Here is a 23,605-nt window from a genome sequence, read left to right on the forward strand (position 1 = left end):
AGTTCAGCTAACTATAACTCGCGCGCCCACAATGCACTGCTGATGATGTCACTTATTACATCACTCATGACATGGTCAGTGACATCACTCATGACATCACTGATGACATCTCAAATGACATCACTGATGACATCATCCTTGTAAAAGAGTGGCAGACCTCCTCTCACCCTAATATAACCTTTGATACACACATTCAAAAATAGAAACTACATTTTCAAAAAAATGGAGATACCAAAACCAGTTACAACAACCTATTCAGTAATTCCGACATCTACATACACATGTACTCATTCACCAACAGTTCTATATAGTCACTCATACATGTACTCACCCATCATATGTACTTATACACCTATACATCCTGTTACACACCGATACTCATCCATAGAGTTACTTACACACATACCAACACATGCAAATAAACTATCAAACATCCATTTACTTGCATATACAGCTATACACACACAACTACACTTACTTCTACAGAAACGTAAACATACTTACTCTGTTAAACAATCACTTAAAGAAAAACATACTTATTTATACATGAAGTCTTCCAATCTCTTACTCTCACATATACTCACTTATATACACAAAGACTCACATATACTAGTTTAAAACATATGTAGTTACTCATAAAGATACTATTGAGACAGTCTTTCACTCACTAGAACACCCATACACACACTCATCCAACCATACAGTCCTGCACACATACTGTCTTCAAAACACATACAAACAGTGTGTCACTCATTCATGCATCTATGCGCTAAGTAATACCCCCTACCAAACCATACAGACACTCATACTGATACTCAAAAAACCAACTAATAACCCATATAGACACTCATGTAGCAACTCACCAACCCATGCAGCCACTTCTATACAAAATGAGACACTGATACAGATATTTACATATTTAAACATAACTCGCTAATACATGTATTCACTAAGATACACTTAATAAGTCAGTTATACAATCATTTTGACAAAAAAAATACATTTAGACACTTATTTACCCATTTATTCTTCCATCGACCTTTAGATATACGTATATAAAAAATATTTACTTTTCAGAAAGACACACATTCACTGGATGATGTCATCAGTGATGTAATTTGAGATGTCATCATTGATGTCATGAGTGATGTCACTGACCATGTCATGAGTGATGTAATATGTGACATCATCAGCAGTGCATTACCGGCGTGCGAGTTATAGTTAGCTGAACTAACTATAACGGGGGCATTTCATTCGTTTTGTATGAGTGAAATGTCCAACTATAACGCGGCTGAAACCTATGTTTTTTTCAGTGAATATATATATATATATATATATATATATATATATATATATATATATATATATATATATATTACCTACTGGCGGTCGCCAGTAGGTATATATAGTTAGGATTTTTTCCCTATGGGATTTCTGAAAATTCTATGCCTAATAACTTTTGCGTTAGTGGACGGAATTGGCTGAAATTTTCAGGAAAATGGCACATTTTGTTTCTGAGCAGCCCCTGAAAATTTGGTGGGGTTTCGTCAAGGGGGGGCTGAGAAAAAAGGGGGGTCCCAAAACGCGTTTTTTGCATTGAGTTTTCCATAGGGCGGTTGGACTCACTTTTAGCCCGAACGGCTGAATGGATTTTCACGAAACTTGGCAAAATTGTAGGGACTGTTAGCCCGATGTGCCTTTGCTAGGTCTCAATATATGTGCTTCAGTGGATTTTGAGAAATTAACGTTTAAATCAAGATATATATCTGTAACAGCGCTCCGGGCAGCGATCCGGTTAGCGAACCTTTCGCGTATCGGAACTTTGCGATGCGAAGCTGATTGGCCCTCCGGTGTCTGTCAACATTCTAAACAGTCCGGAGCGGCCGCCATCTTGTCTCTCGGTAGGATCGAGAGACAAGAGGAGGCCAAAACAAAGGGGGAAATTACCATAAGGGGGCATAGTAGATCCTCGTTGACCCCCTAGGTTTTATGTGGAGGTTTTAAAAGGGCCTAGGAGGGTCCAAAAAAAAAAAAAAAATTTTTTTTTTTGCGTGGTAAGCGCCAAGTTCGCGAACCGGAAAGCGTTCTGGGCAGCGAACTTTATGGATAAAAGAATGAAAGACTTTTCTAATACTGTATGTTAATTATTTGTTGGTTTTGTTGATTATTTTTTAATTTTTTTATTTTTTAAGCAATTTTTTATTGTTGTGATTGTGTTTCAAAATTTAATAACATTTCTAACATTTAACTAGTTTATGAATTACATATAAAAATGATTAAAGACTCAAACAATTTTTTAATATTACATACAATTTTATTTTTCGGATTGTTTTTCGAAATTTAATACAACGTCTAGCATTTCACTGTCTGATATGTGTTCTTGTTCAGTGAACATAAGTTCAAACATTTGACCGTCATCATAATGAAGTAAATGATCCACTGATTCTACACATTGAACTAATTCATGGTCCCGTGATTCATCCATGAAATCCGAGTCATCATTGTCCTCAATAACTTTTTCTGTGTTGGTCTCCAGAACAATTTCGAAGGAAACATTCTGCTCACCTTCCATTTTATTGCTGTAATTTGCATAAAAAATAAATATATCAGTAGAGATAGGGCACTGTTGGGTTTAAGTTCAGACAGGCACTTGTGAGTTTATAACAGAGAAGTAATCTATGGGCACTGTATGGTTTCAGGCGTGAAGTAGTACTATTAAAAAGTGCCTGTGAAGAAGTCTAAGTAAATTCATAATTATACCACAGAAACCTAAATCAGTACATAATTATAATAAAGAAGCCTTTCTCAATGTCTAACTCTTACAGAGGGATAGTATATAACTATCTGAAAAAGTTTACCATATTTACTTATAGTGCACAATATACTTCAGTTTTAAAAATAACAACTTACCTTTAGAAACAAGTTGATGTTATTAGTGATATTCTAAATGATATATACAACAACAAGTAGTAGTCAAAATGGCTGTGTTTCCTTCTCTCCCTTTATATATATACAGGTATATAACCAATCAAATGTCAGGTAATAAAAGTAGAAAATGAAAGTAACATTTTCATTGGTTGTCAATTCCAACAATTCAGATGTGTTTTGTGAAGTAATTTACCTCACGGTATTTGGAGAGGTCTACAGGCTAAATGGCTAAATGGAATTTCAATGAAATTTGTGAGAATGGAAGGGATTGTTATGTAGTATGAGCTAATCTATATTTGGTGAGAGTGTCTCTAGTCGTTTTTCTGTAAATTACTTTCCCGCCTTTTTTTAGGACCGCTTTCCGGGAAGCGGCCCGGTTAGCGAACCTTAAGCGTCACGGGAGTCCACCATTTTGTGTTTCGGTCGCATTAAGATACAAGATGGAGGGCAAATAATGTTTAGAATGGGTAGAAGGGGTCATGGTAGACTTATCTTGACCCCCTAGGTTTTCTGAGCATGGCTGAGGAGGCTTATATGTGCGGAAAAAAAAACTTTTTTTTAAAAAATTCCGCGAGGTTAGCTTTCGGTTAGCGAACCGGGTAGCGCTCCGGGGAGCGAATTTTGTGGAAAATTAGTGAAAAAAGTTAGAGAAAAATAATAATTGTGAGTGATCAGATGTAGGGTAGCTCTGAGAAGAGCTTTTGGGTTTATGGTACATTTAGGTACTTATACGTAGGTACCAATGCACAGTCTTAAATTCAGAATGAAAATTCTGTTGCCCTCATCTGAGAAGTGAACTCCATCTCCTCTGTAGATATCTTGCATGTAGTAACGCAAGTTATTGTTGTACAGAGAGCCCATTCCATGGTCTCTCATGTAAGCTGAAACAGATTTGTTTACATGCTTCTTTGCTTTCTCAATTTGTGGACAAAATTGGTTGGACCACCTCCATTTCTGTCTTTGGCATATATTGGAATATACCAAGGCAGTTTGAGGAAAAAGTGCCATTAATTGCTCAAAGGTGTCCTTTAAAAGCATTTCCAGACCTACCCCTGTCAAAGTGCCTAAATCATTACCTCCACAGTGCACTATTAACAGGTCAGGTTTTGGCAAATGCATAAAGGTTTTCACCAATGGTATCAATTGGTGACATTTTAATCCTCTTTGGCCCAACCACTTAATTTCCACATCTTGTAAATTGAGGTTAGGTAAATTTCTGCTCTCAGCATACCTTTGAGCCCAGTGGATGTAACTATGTCCAACAATCCAGACCTTAAACATGGTGGGAGAAGGTTGTTCTGCAGTCAGATGAAGTGTGGTAATGAAAGGGCAGTTGAAACAGTAGGAGTTTCTAAAGAAAAAAAACTGTGGATTTACAATGCTAATGATTCATTAGCAGTGATTGGTGCATTTCCATTTCTGAAAACAGAAAGTTAGGGTGCATGGATGTGTTCTTTGAAAGATGTAATTTGAATGGTCAAGGAAGAAACATTTAATGAAAGATTGCACTGGATACGCAGGTGCACTGAGAGTTCAGAGTTCAATTGAAACATTGTTGTGTGAATTTGCAAACATGAGAGGTCTTCCAGGAGGTGGTTGCTATGGAAACAAGGCAGACAGGGCAGAGGGGGGAAGGGTTTTGATTTGAAAAAAGTGAGGGAAGAGGTATGATTGGCTAATATGAGAGATATGTGAAAAGAATATCTGTATTTCTGTGCTTTCAATAGCTGCAGCCTTTGGAGTGCATCCTTTTTCTTCTGCTGAAGACAATTTGGTGTATTTCTTAGACTGTTTTCAAAACTCAAAAAATATTTGCTAAGGTGAGAAAAGATTTATTTAATTTAGATAGAGAATAGTATGATTTAAGGAGAAAATGATGAAGAAAGCTGTGTTTTTAAAATGTGGTTTTGTCTCTAGTGATATAGTAATAGAATTAGTTTCATAGAGAAATTGTAATTGCATATTTGGTGTAACATTCTGGCATGCAGTAACACAAGTTATTGTGGTACATGGAGCCCATTTTATGGTCTGTTATGTAAGCTGAAACAGAGATGTTGCTTTTAAAAACGATTTAAGAAATCAATTTCATTTCTGGATATGTACTGCTAGAGCTTCATAGGTTGTTTTGAGCCATATTTATAAGGTATTTGAGTGTCTAAGATGTTATGTTTCCCTTTTTAAATGGAAAGTGTTCCTCTTGGGGCAAGTGTCTTGTAAATACGCTCCCACTTGCGCTTGGCAAATTTAGATTTTGATTATGGGAGTTACGTAGCCATGTTAATAGTGTCCCAAAAATGGTGCTAGGGCATTCCAGAAAACACTTTCATGTGTCTCAAGGACATTTTTAGTCATTTCTCCATGAATGCAGGTATACAATTGATTTATATGCTGTGTTTAAAAACGAATTTTGAAATCAATTACATTTCAGGATATGTACTGTTAGAGCTTCATAGGTTGTTTGGGGTCATATTTAGAAGGCATTTTAGTGTCTTTGATGTTATTTTTCCCTTTTTAAATGGAAAGCGTTCCTCATGGGGCCCTGAGCAGTTCTTAGCCATGTTATTTAATAGGAAGTGGATAACATGGCTAAGAGCATGTGCTGGAAAATGCATGAATATCGCTGACTTTTCTGCGATATTCATGCATTGCGGCCGTTTTTTTTCACATTTGCGAGCAGTTCTTAGCCATGTTATCCAATGGGAGGTGGATAACATGGCTAAGAGCATTTGCTGGATAATGCATGAATATCGTTGACTTTTCAGCGATATTCATGCATTGCGGCTGTTTTTAATCGCATTTGTGATAAACAATTACATTTCTTGATATGTACTTTTAGAGCTTCATAGGTTGTTTGGGGCTATATTTAGAAGGCATTTTAGTGTCTTTGATGTTATGTTTACCTTTCTAAATGGAAAGCGTTCCTCTTGGGGCAAGTGTCTTGTAAATACGCTCCCACTTGCGCTTGGCAAATTTAAATTTTGATTATGGGAGTTACCTAGCCATGTTAATAGTGTCTCAAAAATGGTGCTAGGGCATTCCAGAAAACACAATCATGTGTCTCAAGGACATTTTTAGTCATTTCTTCATGAATGCAGGTATACAATTGATTTATATGCTGTGTTTAAAAACGAATTTTGAAATCAATTAAATTTCAGGATATGTACTGTTAGAGCTTCATAGGTTGTTTGGGGTCATATTTAGAAGGCATTTTAGTGTTTTTGATGTTATTTTTCCCTTATTAAATGGAAAGCGTTCCTCATGAGGCCCAGAGCAGTTCTTAGCCATGTTATTTAATAGGAAGTGGATAACATGGCTAAGAGCATTTGCTGGAAAATGTATGAATATCGCTGATTTTTCTGCGATATTCATGCATTGCGGCCGTTTTTTTTCACATTTGCAAGCACTTCTTAGCCATGTTATCCAATGGGAGGTGGATAACATGGCTAAGAGCATTTGCTTCAAAGGTTGTTTGGGGTTATACACCATTTTTGGGAAATTAGTAACATGCCTATCTAACTCCCATAATCAAAATCTAAATTTGCCAACCGCAGGTGGGAGCATATTTACAATAAATTTGCACCAGGAAGAACGTAAAATAGCATACTAGATACTCAAATGCCTTATAAATATGACCCAAAACATCTTATGAAGCACTAGTAGTGCATATTTCCAGAAATGTATTGGTTTTCATTTAATGATTTACTTCATTGGTAGGCCTTCACATGTTTTTTTATTTTGGTATTTTTCAGTGAAAATCTTATCTGCAACCATGTGTTGGCCTCACCTCAAATAAACAAAACAGGTGATGGACTGAATGTGGATCAATGACACACATTTACCCCAGTCTAAAGATCAGGGCCTAAACAAATCTTTAGATAGGCTACATCTTATCGTCATCCTGAATTAATGATTTAAAATATTAGGGAGTGATTTATGAGTGTTGTATGCCTTTTTTGTACCATTGAGTGTCATTTTTGTGATGCAGTGCTGGTGGAAAACATTTGCTATGTTAAATAATTAGTACGGCATTAAGTTTTAGATGACTGTTATTTATTTACTGTTTGGTAATAGTGGTTAATAACATTTTATATTATATTTTTCCACAGATTCAACTGCAGATTCTTTCATAGTTTGGAAAATGCCTTCCAAAAGTCGAATACGAAAGGCTAGAAAACGTCAAAGACAGCAGGATGATGTTTTATTGCAGCAGTCCTCTTCCCCAAATACTTGTCAAAACACCAAGAAAGGTCCGGGTAAGAGCACGAAATCATTCTTAAGAAATATTTGTAGTAAAAAAAGTTTTGCTCAAAAAAATGTTTCAGTTCACAAAAAGAAAAGTAATTTAAATGGAAAGGAGAGACCCATCACAAATGTTACTGGTAGAGGAAGAGATAACTCTGTGCATGATAGTAGAAGGAAACAACAGTTTAGGGACATTCGAAATCGAATGTTCCGTAATAGGATATTAGTTAATTTATTGAAAAGTATTAAAAAGAAAGGCCAACAGAAAGCGGCATTTTATAAGAAGAAGAAAAATGTAGAGAAAATTATTGATCATGCTTTTGAAATTAAGCGAAAGTTGTTTATTTTGGTAATCAATAGAATTAGGAAACTAAGCAAGGTAATTTCTGATTTCAAAACAAAAAGTAGATGGAAGAGAGTAGTAAATCGTACTAACTTTTGTGAAGTTTTTTCCGGAGAATGGATGCATAGTTCAAGTTCTGAGGCATTTTTTAATGAGGAGACTTATTTTCAGGATAATGATTTGGTGCATGCAGTTGACATCAGTGGTCGAGCTTATGAAGTGAAGGATGGTTGTCCAGTTGAAAAAGAACAACTTGTGACAACAGAGACAGAAGAGGCGCTAAGTGATGAGGTTTTAGGAAGACGTCCTAAGGGTCCTGTGTACATTTGGAAGTGTAGTTCTATTTGCAGTGTGCGACAGGTTTCCATCAATTTGCTTTGTGATTTTATACGGACATTTAATAAGAAAAGTTTGAAGCAGAAAATGAAGTTGTTGCAAGATTTAGATCCTTGCAGAGTGAGACAAATGACAGGTTTGCGTGGTCATTCACTGGCTTGTCTTTCCAGGAGAGTATGCCAGAGTGTTTTTCATCATTTCAGGATGCTAGCAGTGCATCATAATAAAGTGAGAAAATTAGTGAGAATGTTGTATTATGCTAAGAGTCCAGCAATTATGCTTAAACAATTATGTGCTGCTCTTTTGCATGGTTCTGAAATAGATGTGAAAAATATTTGTGAAGAAATTGAGTTTTGTTACTTTGGTAGTAAAGATGAGAATGTTCAAATTGACCCTGAAGTAGAGGGTAATGTGGAAGATAATGTACAGGTTTCCAGTACAGATAATTTTCAGAAGGAAATTGCCACGTTTCAGATGAAATCAAGTGAGAGGCCTAATTTCACTTGTGTATGTTGTCGACGCACTTATTATAAGAATCAGACTAAGGTAGTGGATTTATATGCAAAAAGTGAAAGGGAAAATAATAGTGAATGGAAGGATTTTGCCACATACTTGATGGTAGAAAATTATTTTGATTTGGGATCGGATCAACGTGTGTGTACTTATTGTTGTAATAAATTAAACCAAAACCAGATGCCTGCTAAGGCAGTTCAAAATAATCTGGAATTGGTTGAGATTCCTTCTGAATTGAAGGATTTAAATACTTATGAATCTATTTTGATTCAAAGTATCCATCCCTTTCAGGCTATTGTAAGAATGGAGCCAAAGACAGGGAAGTTGCCTCCAGCAGATTTACAGAGAGGATTAAAGGGAAGAGTTGTTTATTTGCCTCTAGATTTGAAGAAAAACATTAACACAATTGGAATAGAAAAAGTGGAAGAGGAACCTCTGGTTATCTTGGTTAATGGGGTTCCGACAAAGAATAAGAAAATATGGCAAGATTTAGTGGATGTTAGGAAAGTCAAAAAGGCAACAGTGTATTTGAAGAAAAATAATAAGTACTATAAGAATGTATATGTTGCAGAAGAGGAAGTAAGTGATGAAGAGGATAGCGATTTGTGTGCTGGCCAAATTGAGAAAGTAGAGGCCTCTAAAAGTGAAGAAATATATGAACATTATAGTGTTCATCCTTTGCATTCCAAGGAAGTCATGGGGAATGCTATTGAGTTGTTTCAAATGAAACAAGCCAAAGGGAGTCCCATTAGTGTTTGGGAGGAAAGTTTGGAAGCTCGGTGTTTCCCACAGCTATTTCCCACAGGTCAAGGAGGAAGATATGATGAGCGACCTCATCAAATTCCTGCGTCTGAATACCGGACTTTACGATTGTATGCAGAAGATCCTAGGTTTCGGCAATGCATTCCCTATTTGTTTCATCTCCTGTTTGAAAGCGATCTGTCTGGACTGTCATATGCAGTGAACCACATCTTAAAAAGTGGTATACAGATGCGAAACATCTCGGCAAGTGACTTTATGCATAAAGTCAATGTCCAAGACAGTATTTTGGATTCTCACTTAATTAATCTCATGGCGTGTCAGCGTGGTACTAATGAGTACTGGTACCGTCGTCATGGTGATTTAAAATGTATGCTGAGGAACTTAGGAACTCCAACATGGTTCCTCACTCTGAGCTGTGCCGAGTATGGCTGGGAAGACTTACTTGAATTTCTACGAGAGGCAAATGGAAATATTGAAAACATTGAATTCAAGACACCTGGAGAACTGTGTTCTTTGGATCCAGTGAATGTATGCAGGTACTTCAATCATAGATTTGAAGCTATGATGTCTTTCATCACAAATAAAAAGAATCCACCTCTTGGAGAGGTGTTGGATTTCTTCTGGAGAAAGGAGTACCAAGCAAGAGGTGCCCCTCATATACATATGTTGTTGTGGATCAAGGATGCACCTAAATTTGGAACAGATCCGGATGACTTAGTGATGAATTTCATAGAACAGTATTCTACGTGTGCTGTTCCAAACGCAACGGAGAAGAAAAGTCTAAGAGAACAAGTTCTACGTTTCCAAAGCCATCGTTGTGGAAAGTACTGTCGTCGTAAATTCAGAAACAAGGACAAGTTCTACACCAAATGTCGTTTCAACTTTCCACGACCGGTGATTTCTAAAGGAAGAGTGAACAGTTTGATGTCTTCGCTGCGACATAATGTGACGAGGAAATCACCCAAGAATACATACAATTTGAAAAGGAATGAAGAGTCCAAGTACATCAATGACTACAACCCAGTGATTTTGTCCATGTGGAATGCCAACATGGATATACAGTTTGTGGCTGACAACTGTATGGCTGTGGCTCGGTATGTGACATCTTACATCACCAAAAAAGAAAAGACCGAACTGAAGGATATGTGGGAGGACATTTCCCATGAAAAGAGCCTCAGCAAGAAGTTGTACAGTTTCAGTCTGAAGATGTTGTCGCATCGAGAAATCGGAGCTTACGAATGTTCTGATCGATTGTCTTCAGCAAGTCTCTATGCCAAATCCAGGAGTCTCGTTTGGGCGAGTCTTGGTCTTGCTGCAACGCGAAATCGAGTTCTAAAACCTGTCCGGGAAATTGAGTATTTGGCAGAAAAGGAACCAAACAGTACCGACATTTTGAAGACCAACATGTTGGATACATATTATCCAAATCGAAGCAGTCACCTTGAGAATGTTTGTTTATATGAGGTTCTCCAAAATTATATATTCAAGAGGAACATCAAAGAAGATATTGAGAAAGGAGTGTATGCTGTAATTGGAAGTGAGGGATGCCTGGTCAAGCAAAGAAAATGCCAATTAGTAAACCATCGAAAATTGAGTGGTGAATCTCCAGAAAAAAAGGAGTTTTTCTATTTAGCACTTTTGCAACTTTTCAAGCCTTGGCGTGCAGAAGAGGAACTGCTTGGAGATTTCCTCTGTTACGAAGACTCTTTCAATGCAGCCAAGGAGTCCATAGAATGTCCTGCTTTTTCTAAATATCAAGAAATGCTAACTTTGGAAATTGAGCAGGAAGCAACGATTGCAGCCGAGATTGCCAGAGACAGTTCTCAGGACAGTCAGAGTTCTGTTTCATTGAGTCAAGATCCACTTGGAGGACCTATTATCGAAAATGAAGCTGCCACTGCTATGAATAAAGTAGAAAGAGCCATGGCACATGCTCAGGAGGATTCAGTTAACTTAGAAGACTTGGAAAAACAACTCAACGTTGAGCAGAGGAAAATATATGATGAAGTTACCAAGGAAATTGAGCACGGATTAAGTCATGAGAAGAACAAGTGCTCATGTACATCGTTGAAGCCTGTCCGACTGTACGTGAGTGGAGAAGCGGGAACTGGAAAAAGTTTCCTCATTAAAGCAATCTCTTGTTATTTGCAGGAAAGGACTGAGTCATCGCTGTCTTGTGTTGTCACCGCTCCTACTGGACTGGCAGCACATAACATTAAAGGTATTACTTTGCATCGTCTACTGATGCTGCCGGTGGAGCATGACAACAAATTACAATACAACAAGTTATCTGGAGATGCATGCTGTGAAGTTTCAAGAGTCTTGAGGAAAATGAAACTACTTATCATTGACGAAGTAAGCATGGTTTCCAATGTCATGCTTGCCTTTGTGCATTTGAGAATGCAAGAAGTACTTAAAACTGAATATGATGTGTTATTTGGTGGGAAACACATCATTGTTTTCGGAGATCTTCTGCAGCTGACACCAGTAAAAGGTCAACCTGTGTTCAAAATACTCACGCATGAAGATACCAGGAAGTGCCTAGGGAGCATTGGCAACGTCAATATATGGTTAAACTTCAATTATGCTGAACTGCATCAAAATATGCGTCAGGCAAAGGATGAAGATTACAAGAATATTCTACAAGATATTAGAATTGGAAAAGTGACCGAGTATGGGAAAGAAGCTTTAAATGCACGATTACTGTCAAATTTATATCCCAAACAAGAGATTGAGCCTGAGAATATTTTTCAGAAAATTACTGAGAAGAAATCTGGGATATGTCTCATGCCAACTCTTGCAGAATGTGCCATCTTCAACAACAAAATGTTGAATTTAGAAAAGCAAGAGATTGTGAAACTTGAAGCTATCGACAAATTAGAGCATATGGGATCAACAATTATTTTGTCAGACAATTTGAAATCAAAATTGGATTCATTAGAGAAGACTATATCTAAGACAGCAGGTTTTGAAAAGACTTTGAATGTGTGTTTAAATTGCCGAATCATTTTGAGAAGGAATTTACATGTAGAAAGAGGTCTGGTAAATGGATCAATGGGTAATGTTGTTGATTTTGAGAAATACAAAAATAGAGATGGAATAGAATTTTTAAGAATTAAATTTGATGGCATTGAGGAAGTACAGCAAATTGGTCGTTGTTCTGCTAGGTTTTTGCTTGTTAAAGACTTATATGTTCGCCGTAAACAGTTTCCTGTTTGCTTGGCATATGCGGTGACAATCCATAAATCGCAAGGTTTAAGTGTAGACTGTGCATTGGTGAATATTGGCAGTTCTGTGTTCAAGGAGGGTATGGCATATGTGGCATTGTCACGAGTTAGAACTTTATCGGGATTGTACTTGATTGACTGTGATGTCACAAACATTTGTGCGGATCTAGATTGTGTTAAGGAATACAATAGGTTAAGAAGAGAGTATGCGCCACATTTGCCTCAATATCCTTTGTTTGAGAAACGTGTGGTAGGCCAGAAACGTAGAAATATCAGTAACAGTAGGGAGGTTGTTGCAAAAAGACTAAAAGTCAATGAACCGAAAGTTGTTAGCAGAAAGAAAGTGGATTCTGTTGAAGATATTGTTGGTTTTCAATTTGAAAACAGTTCTGGTGTCAACTGCTATGCAAATGTAGTTGTTAATGTTCTCTTTTCACTAGAGAGTTTAAAAGAACAGATTGTGTTCAATTCAGAACAAAGTTTATGCTGCTTGTTGAATTCTGTGTTAGAGAAATGTAGCACTGATCGAACAAAAGTAGAAAGTGTGTCTGAAGTTCGTTATCTGTTAGATGAATGTTCAGGTCAAACAGACTTCTCTGAAAATAATCAGCAAGATTGTCAGGAGTTTTTAATGTATATGCTTGATGTATTGCAAGATGAGGGTGTAGATGTAGATCACCTGTTTGGGCTTTCTTATCAATGGCAGCATGACTGCGAGAACTGTATGGTATCAAGTACTACTAGTGTAGACTCAGAAAGATTTATATATTTAACTTTGCCAGACAGTAAATCAGTGTCCTTTAATAAGCTAGTAAATGCAGCGGATCACAACATGGAGTGTAGCCAATGTAAATGTGATATGATGTCAACATTATTTATACGTAGATATGGCCAGTATGTCATTTTAATGATCCAACGTTGTAGGCCTGATGGATCAAAATTGTCAACTTTAATAAAAAAATTTGTGGCTTCTCAGCTGTCAATATCAGGGAGGACTTTTGTTACTGTAGCAATTATCTATCACGATGGTCCATCAACAACATCAGGACATTATACAGCTTACTTAAAGTCTGGAAACGGCTGGTCATTCTGTAATGATTCCGTTGTAACTTTCAAAAAAAAATTGCCGTTTGACCTTAAAAATTCTTACCTGGTGTTTTTAAAACCAAAATTTTAAGTAGAGGGAATGTAAGTCTGCAATGCTGTCTAGATTAAAAATCCAACTATATAAACCTGATGCAAGTAAGTCTGCTTCATAGTAAGCAGTATCAGTGTCATAGGAAAAGGAGAACATGAGTGACAAAGAAGAGTAAGTTATTAGTAGTCCAGGATTGTGAAAATAATCTCAAATATTTTATTTTTGAAAGTTGCGAAAATAGAAAATGTCGGGATTTGATTGGAAGAATAACAAGACTTGCGAATCGCGGCAACATGATTTGGCCTAGTGGAAACATGTGATATAATGAGAGAAGTCTTTTTTTCTATGTAACATATTTTACGTATCGATGGAGGTTTTCTTTCAGAAAGTGGCGGGCTGAAAATATTTGTAGCACAACAGAGTGGATGCTGTTTATAGGAGATCGTTCGACGTCATTGAAAGTAAGTTAATTTTAAGGAGTTTTGAAATCAGATTTCTTAGGTTGTATGGGTTTTTTAAACACAGTCATTTTGATTGTGTTTTTTTTCCCCGCTGTTACATGATGAATACCTTCAAGTCACTGATTTAAGTGAAATTTGATACATTCTGAGAACAGCAAAAAGAAACCATTTAACATGTATAATTAATGTTATGCTTTTTGTCCTTATGATATACATTTAGAAATGTGAGGTACATATGGGTAAGCTGAGTTCTGTAAATATCAATTTTAATGCTTTCAGTGCTGTACTTCTGGGTAGTGTTTTTTTTTAAAAAAGAAAAGAGGCCTCACCTCAAAGAAAGCTCTTGAAAGCACACATCTTATTTGCATCCTAAATCAAGCATTTACAATGTTAGACACAATTTTATGATGGCTTTACATCTTTTTTGCGCTGCTATTGCATCACTATTGTGAGACATTAGCAGTGCAAGAAAAACATCATGTTCCAAAATAGGCCTCAGTTCATCAACATCAAGATACAGTTTCTTTAGAATATATATCTTTAGGATTGTGTAGGGGACGTAGAGAAGCAGAGACTTCTGTAAATGTCAAAGTTGTTGAAAAACTGTTTGTTTTTGAACCTTTTCTCTTGTCTTTTCTAATTTTTAAATACATGTTTTAATATTTTTGGAAATGTTTGTTCTTTGTTTTACAGATTGAAAGTATGAAAAAATATTTAAAAAAGGTAACAAGAATTATAAGGTAAATGTTTTCTACTCTTTTTACCCGCAATGCACTGCTGATGATGTCACTGACAGTATCTCTCATTTACTCTCTATTGCTGTCTTTCTTTTTACATTATTCTCTGTTTACTTCCCTTATACTAACTCTTCTTTTTTTTAAAAAAAAAATTTTTTTGGTTCGCTTCCAGTTCGCGAACCGGTCAGCGAACTTGAAGCGAACCAAAAGAAATAGTGCTTGCCAGAGTGATAAACATTCTAGCAATTTTGTTTGAAAGGGGAGGTAGTTCTGAAAAGAACTGTTTTTTTTTGTTTTTGTTGTTTTATTTATTTTTTTTTTTTTTTGAACATTTTTTGATTTTTTTGTATTTTTAGAACTGTTTTATGTTTTTTTTGTGTTTTTTATGGAGGGGAGACAACAAAAAACAGGCATTGAAAACGGCTCAACTGGAGCAAAAAAAAAATTACTTCTTGGGTGCATTAGGGCATTTATGATTTTCGAACGCCATGTTAATCAGGTTGACGCTCATGTTGCCATACGACAGCATACCACCACAGTATATACAAGTTAACTTCATATGTTGGAAGTTGGGTTGAATGTTTGGCACAGTTTCTTGTGTCTCTCTTCCCGTCAAAGACGTTGTGGAGGTAGATCTGGCCACAGGAGTTGTCGTGGGATTGTCTTGTAGATCCCTTAACTCAGCCCGGCTGTAGTTTAAGGGATGCCACCTGCTCATGTGTCGATGCATCGTATAGTTGCCCATACTGTATTTCTTCTCTGTGCCTCTCGACAATCTGTAATCACAGATGAGGCAGGTGGCATATTTAGCATTCACCTTCTTTGATCCAGGAGGGATGGAGAAAAACTGCCAGATGAAACTTGTTTTTCGTTTTGAAACCCGGGGCAACTCTTGGACAAATTGTGGTTCCTCTCTGTCCTCTTCTTCTTCTTCCTCCTCTTCCTCCTCTCTGTTAGTGATAAATTGACTAGGTGGTCCTCTCTTCTTATGAGGAGGTGGAGGTGGTGGTGGGGGTCCACCAGCTGCAGCAAGTACAGAAGCCATTGTTCAATTCTAGCTAAATGGTCTTTCTCTCACCAAGATGAAAGTCAGAGTGAGGAAATAAGGAGGGGTTTACATGATTTGGGGAAAGCAAAAGTTCTGAACCAATGAAAAGTGCTATTTTTAGGTCACATGACCTAGTCATACATCATTTGGAAACCAAAAGTGAAATGAACCAATGAAAAGTTTGATAAACAAGTCACATGACCTGTTCCGCTTACGTTACGCGGCGCGCGCCGCGTCCCAGATCGCTTCCGGTTCGCGGTCCGGAGCACTTCCGGGAGCGCTAACGCGGCGCGTCATTAGACGCATTACGCGATAACGTGATACGTCGCGCTTCCGCGACGCGTCACAGTTCCGCTAACGTAACGTTGACCGGTTCGCGGACTAGATCGCGGCATCAAGATGAGCTAACGGAAAGCTTCCCGGTTCGCGAACTAGAAGCGAAGAAAAAAAATTTAAAAAAAAACATTATCAATAAACATCTAAATATATTTTGGGATTTAAAGAAGAATACATTTTACAGCTACAGATGTTAGCTTTTAAAAAACCAATGAAATTCACAGAAAAAACCATAGGTTATAGACCATATATAGTTAGAAATTTGCATTTAAAAAACCATTGAAATTCAATGAAAAAACCATAGGTTATAGACCATATATAGTTAGGGATTTGCATTTACAAAACCTTATTTTACTCGCATAAAACCATTGAAATTCCATATATAGTTAGTTGCGCTAACTATATATCGCGCACCCGCAATCCACTGCTGATGATGTCACATATTACATCATTCATGACATGGTCAGTGACATCACTGATGACATCACTGATGACAACATCCAGTGACTGTATGTTTCTGTAAAGTTAAAATATGTCTTACATATTGAAGAATGAGTGGATGTATAAGTGTCTGGATGAAGGATTTAGTAGGTGCATGACTGACTGTATGAGTGAGTGATTAAATGTGTCTCACTGAGTGCATGGGTTAGTGACTAAACTGTCTTAATTTGTGCATCATTATGTCTGTTGTTCTGTAAACTGCTGCATGTGTTGATCAGTAGCTATATGAGTAACTATATGGATTATTGATTGGTTGCCCAAGTATTTGTATGGGTGACTGAGTGTGTGTGTGGGTGGCTGGGAGGTGTATGACTCTGTGCATAGATGTGTGAGCAGTTGATACACTAGATGTATGGGTTCAAAAGTGCATGTGGAAACAGCTGTATGGGCGGTTGACTGTGTGCATGAGTGTATTGGTGAGTGAATGGATATCTCAGTGCTACATGTCAAAGTAAGTACATATTTAAAACACAGTACATGTGAGAGTTGACATATATAAATAACTGTGCATAAGAGCCAGTGAATGTGTGAGTGGCTGTATTGATCATTGTGAACTTGTATCAGGGATTGTATAAGAGAGTAAATATGTGTTAGTATATGTTTGAATAAGTAAGGTGTGTATAACTGTATAGTTGAGGAAATGGAGGTGTGATTGATTCTTTGCATGACTGTCTAGGTGTATGAGTAACTCCATGGATGAGTGACAATCTGTGAGTGTCTGTTTTCACTGAGTGTATCTAAGGATATATCAGAGTCTGTAGAGGTTCATCGTATTAACACATGAATGATGTCATCTGTGATGTTGTCAGTGATGTCATTTGAGTTGTCATCAGTGATGTCATCAGTGATGTCATTTGATATGTCATCAGTGATGTCATTTGAGATGTCATCAGTGATGTCATCAGTGATGTCACTGACCATGTCATGAATGATGTAATATGTGACATCATCAGCAGTGGATTGCGGGTGCGCGATATATAGTTAGCGCAACTAACTATATATGGAATTTCAATGGTTTTATGCGAGTAAAATAAGGTTTTGTAAATGCAAATCCCTAACTATATATGGTCTATAACCTATGGTTTTTTCATTGAATATATATATATATATTCAATGAAAAAACCATAGGTTATAGTCCATATATAGTTAGGAATTTGCATTTACAAAACCTTGAAAATTCAATGAAAAAACCATTGGTTATAGAACATATATAGTTAGGAATTTGCATTTACAAAACCTTATTTTACTCGCATAAAACCATTGAAATTCCATATATAGTTAGATGCGCTAACTATATATCGCGCACCCGCAATCCACTGCTGATGATGTCACATATTACATCATTCATGACATGGTCAGTGACATCACTGATGACAACTCAAATGACATCACTGATGACATCTCAAATGACATCACTGATGACATCACTGATGACAACTCAAATGACATCACTGACAACATCACAGATGACATCATTCATGTGTTAATATGATGAACCTCTACAGACTCTGATATATCCTTAGATACACTCAGTGAAAACAGACACTCACAGATTGTCACTCATCCATGGAGTTACTCATACACCTAGACAGTCATGCAAAGAATCAATCACACCTCCAATTTCTCAACTATACAGTTATACACACCTTACTTATTGAAACATATTCTAACACATATTTACTCTCTTATATAATCCCTAATAAAAGTTCACAATGATCCATACAGCCACTCACACATTCACTGGCTCTAATGCACAGTTATTTATATATGTTAACTCTCACATGTACTGTGTTTTACATATGTACTTACTTTGACATGTAGCATTGAGATATCCAATCACTCACCAATACACTCATGCACACAGTCAACCACCCATACAGCTGTTTCCACATGCAGTTTTGAAACCATACATCTAGTGAATCAGCTGTTCACACATCTATGCACAGAGTCACACACCTCCCAGCCACTCACACACATACTCAGTCTCCCATACAAATACTTGGGCAACCAATCAATAACCCATATAGTTACTCATATAGCTACTGATCAACACATGCAGCAGTTTACAGAACAACAGATATAATGATGCACAAATTAATACAGTTTAATCACTAACCCATGCACTCAGTGAGACACATTTAATCACTCCATCATACAATCAGTCATGCACCTACTAAATCCTTCATCCAGACATTTATACATCCACTCATTCATCAATATGTAAGACATATTTTAACTTTACAGAAACATACAGTCACTGGATGTTGTCATCAGTGATGTCATTTGAGTTGTCATCAGTGATGTCACTGACCATGTCATGAATGATGTAATATGTGACATCATCAGCAGTGGATTGCGGGTGCGCGATATATAGTTAGCGCATCTAACTATATATGGAATTAAAATGGTTTTATGCGAGTAAAATAAGGTTTTGTAAATGCAAATTCCTAACTATATATGTTCTATAACCAATGGTTTTTTCATTGAATTTTCAAGGTTTTGTAAATGCAAATTCCTAACTATATATGGACTATAACCTATGGTTTTTTCATTGAATTTCAATGGTTTTTTGAAAGCTAATATCTGTATCTGTAAAATGTATTCTTCTTTAAATCTTAAAATATATTTTACATGTTGTTGCGCTCCTAGTCCGCGAACCGGTCAGCTTCCCGTTAGCTCAATTTAAAGCCGCGACTTGGTGCGCGAACCGGTAATCGTTCCTTTAGCGTAACTGTTACGTTATCATGACGTTTTGACTATATTCTGAACCTGCATTGTCGCGTAATGCGTCATATGACGCGCCGCGTTAGCGCACCCGGAAGTGCTCCGGTGCGCAAGGCGCAGCTTCCCGGAAACAATCCAGAGCGCGCCGCGCAGCGCGTAACGTAAGCATAACAGGTCATGTGACTTGTTAATAAAACTTTTCATTGGTTCATTTTACTTTTGTTTTCCTAATGATGTAAGACTAGGTCATGTGACCTAAAAATAACACTTTTCATTGGATTAAAAAAATTTTTTCCCAAAGGATGAAAGCCCCACCTTGTTTCTGGATGTTTCAGACTGAAGCTGGCGTCACCATGAGAGCACCACCATCTCGTAGCTCCGTCGTGGCCATTCCGCAAGCAATCATGGCAGCCGCTCCCCACCGGAAGCCTGCGGGAGTCGACGGCCCCCAAGACTTTTGTATAATCTTCAAGGCTGAGGGGACGCTTTCGAGAATGGAACCCAAGCCCTGGCAGACAAGCGTCCGAGTTCCAAGGTGTCCCAGGGCCATTTTACTGGACCAGGCCCAAATCCGAAGAGCCGGCCGCCATTTTAAGAGTCCTGTGGCAGCCGCCTATCGCTGCACCGCAAGAGTGGGAGCAACTCAACTACATGGTGAGCGAGACGCTGTAGCCGTAAGAGCGGGCGGTAAACAGCTGAATGGCGGAAAAGGCACAGTGTAGCAAAAGCGGGCGGAATGGCGACTGAAACGATAAAGGGGCGCCCCACTACAGCAGACGAGCCTCCGCCATGTGCTTCAAAACTGCATACGTATCTCGTGATATCAAGGTTGGGCAACCAGTACACAACAAGCAGTTACGAGTCCCATTTACACCGGCGCCATTTTGGGCGCAGCCGGGCAGGTCCAGGATCTAGTCAAACATAACAAATGAGGCTGACGTCTCTGAAGCAGTTGACGAACAGCAGGACATAGCAAATAAACATGAAGTCTCTAAAGCTGTTAACTCACTGCAGGACAAAACAAGTGAACCTGAAACCTCTGGAATAATTGTCGCTCAAAAGAACAACACACAAAACTCTGTAGAGCCTGAAGAAAGAAAAACAGAAGGGCACTGTAGTTTCAGTCACCCTTAACACTAATGACTAAACAAAGATATCGTCTGTTTATGAAGCAGTTATCATGTTCACAGAATTGACAAAGAAGTGTGCAGACACCAATGCTATTAAGAAACACAAGGAAATCCCTAACGCATCAGCATTCTCGGAAGAGGTTGACACAGATAACATCTTAAGGAACAAAGAAAGATAAAATAAGGATGAGGAAGTTATCACTTTAGTTTTTTCATCAGCTAGCGACAGCAAGAAACATATTGTAATGGAGATTAGAGAGGCTACGGATGGATTATCAAAATTTTCAAAAGAAATGGCTACTCCCCCCTTTAGCAGATTAGCTAAATGTTTGCGTAATTTAGGCATAAAAGTTATATTCTTGTTGTTGTTGTTGTTATCATTATAGTTCTGGTTAATTTCAAAAAATGTTTAAATATATTTACAGTTTTTGTTGCGTTCGTTATATTTAAAAGTTTATAAAGTTATATTATTGTTGTTGTTATCGTTATAGTTTCCGGAGAAGTATAATTCACCAATAGTTTTCTTTGTAGATGTTTTTCCATTAACAATCCCAGTTCCATCACCCGCCCAGGATATCACCACTGTTCCCCATGTCATAAAACCTTAGGATGTTCAATAACTGAAACAGCTAATATGTGTTTACTTACAGGGGACATCTTTTGTTCTGTTTTGTAAAGTAAAACTATTGTGAACGCAAGTATTATACATAGCAAGTGTTTAATATAGCATTTGTCAGTCATTGGTTAAGCAGCTAGGACCTGTTCACTCTTGACACCCCAGGTGCTGTGTATGTTGCACTATAGTGCTGCATCGAGAAAACGGACAACCCTATTGATGTTGATTTTTCATTATTGATTATTGTAAAGAAATGGCGACTCCCCCCTTTAGCAGATTAGCTAAATGTTTGCGTAATTTAGGCATAAAAGTTATATTATTGTTGTTGTTGTTATCGTTATAGTTCTGGTTAATTTCAAAAAATGTTTAAATATATTTACAGTTTTTGTTGCGTTTGTTATATTTCAAAGTTAATAAAGTTTTAAAATCCAACTTTGTTGAAGTGCTATATATTTTTAAAAAATCGGGTGAATGGGGCCTTGAATCAGGTTATTGTCATGTGTGGGCTTTGCAAGTGTACTGCTACAGGATCGGACATTCCAAACTCAAATGCACGTTCTTTTTCTTACCTTTCCGAAGCATGGAGCGCAATAGCAGGCAGAGAAAGGATGATGCACGTGTTGAACACTACCTGACCTGGCAAATTGCTGGCAGTGCCCCCCCCGCCCGCTCCTGAAAGAGGGCACACACACACCGCCGCCCCGAGTACTTCACAAATCTTTAAAAGACCATGCGCTTGTTCATGAGGCTTAAATGGTTTATCACCCCTTCTAGAACCCCTGCATCGACCCTCTGACGTTTCCTGGAAGAATTAGCACGTAACACAATACCAAGCCCTGTCAGCTGAAACCCCCGAGGAATCGTGCGCATATTATCAAGGGGGTTTATTTCCGCTTTTTTGGCTTTAAAAGCCAAAAAAAAAGAGATAAAATTATCTCCCTATTACCAAGCTGTCGCTAACACCAGTTAGTCACAGCTAAAAGGAGATAGCGACCATCTTGGGCCCCGCTTTGCATGTCAGTGATATTTATCACTAATGAGATGCAAAGTGGGCGTGCCAAGATGTTAGCGACTGGAAACAGTCCCTAACCATCGCTATCTCCTATTACCAACTCTTGGAGATATTCGCGCTAAGCGCGAATATCTCCAAAAGCTAACACCTGCCCTGAGCAGTTTTTAGCCATGTTATCCAATGGGAGGTGGATAACATGGCTAAGAGCATTTGCTGGATAATGCATGAATATCGCTGACTTTTCAGCGATATTCATGCATTGCGGCCGTTTTTTATCGCATTTGCGATAAACCTTGCTAATAGCAAGGTTTATCTGCGATAAAATTCGCTGATGTGCGGCGATAATTTTTGTCTCTAAACAAGTTAGAGACAAAAATTATCGCTAGTTGTTGGTAATATGCCCCCGGATTTTTCCTTGCAGGAATCGGGAGGCGGAAGACTAGCACTGAAATCAGTAGTCTCACGCCTGAATCGGGAGGGTTGGCATGTCTGGATTCTCTACAGCTGGGGCCATAAACTACATCCGCAGGGCTAGGTGATAGCCTGGGTCCGGCCTGGACAATCGGACACAGAGGAAGAGGAGTGTCAGAAGGTGCGGTAGTGAATAGGGTGAAAGGGAGGTGTCGGGCGGGCACAGAGTGTGATTCTCAGGGAAGAGCAGCGCAGATGGGGGGAAGTATATGGCCGATGCATGAGAGAGAGAGCGGGGGTGACCAGTGCGTGGGGGAGATGCTTGCGAGGGTGGGGAGCCGTGCTGAGAATCAACGGCGTGCAGAGAGTGGGTCTGGTCAAGGCATCTAAAATGGCTGCCGTGCACGACAAAATTGTGGCATTGGACAAAAAGGCAAGATGGCGCAGACAATGTTTATCAATAAGGATTCATTTATAACAAAATATTTTATCGCACTGACAAATTGGTGGTCAACACTTCCTGATTTCCTTCGATTCAAACGTTAACAGACGTCACGCAGCAAAAAAAAAAAAAAGCTCACGCACAGCCGCTGGAAGAGATGTATCAACATATATGAGCCTCCTCAGCCACCCTCAGGAAACATAGGGGATTAGGATACGTCTCCCGCACCCCCTTATACCTAGTAATTTAATTGAAACGAAGCACAAAATGGCGAATTCCCGTTTCGCTACCAGTTTGCGGCCCAGTTCGCGGCCCGTGAAGCGCTTCTACCGTGAAAAATCATTTTTTTTTTATTTTCCCCACGGGACCCTTTAATAACCCCAACAACATTCCTAGGGGGTCAAGAGGGGTATACCTTGCCCCCTTTCATTAAATTCCCCCTTCGTTTTTCACCTCTTCTTCTCTCTCGATCCTACCGAGAGATAAGATGGCGGCCGCTCCGGACTGTTTAGAATGTTGACAGACACCGAAGAGCCAATCAGCTTTCTGCGCGCAAAGTTCCGTTTCGCGAAAAGTAAGCGGACCGGAGCGCAGCCCGGAGCGCTGTTACAGATATATATCTTGTTTTGAACGTTAATTTCTCAAAAACTACTGGAGCACATATATTGAGACCTAGCAAAGGCACATCGGGCTAACAG

Source organism: Lissotriton vulgaris, unplaced genomic scaffold (genome assembly GCF_964263255.1).
Source record: "Lissotriton vulgaris unplaced genomic scaffold, aLisVul1.2 SCAFFOLD_4945, whole genome shotgun sequence".
Taxonomy (NCBI): Eukaryota; Metazoa; Chordata; class Amphibia; order Caudata; family Salamandridae; genus Lissotriton; species Lissotriton vulgaris.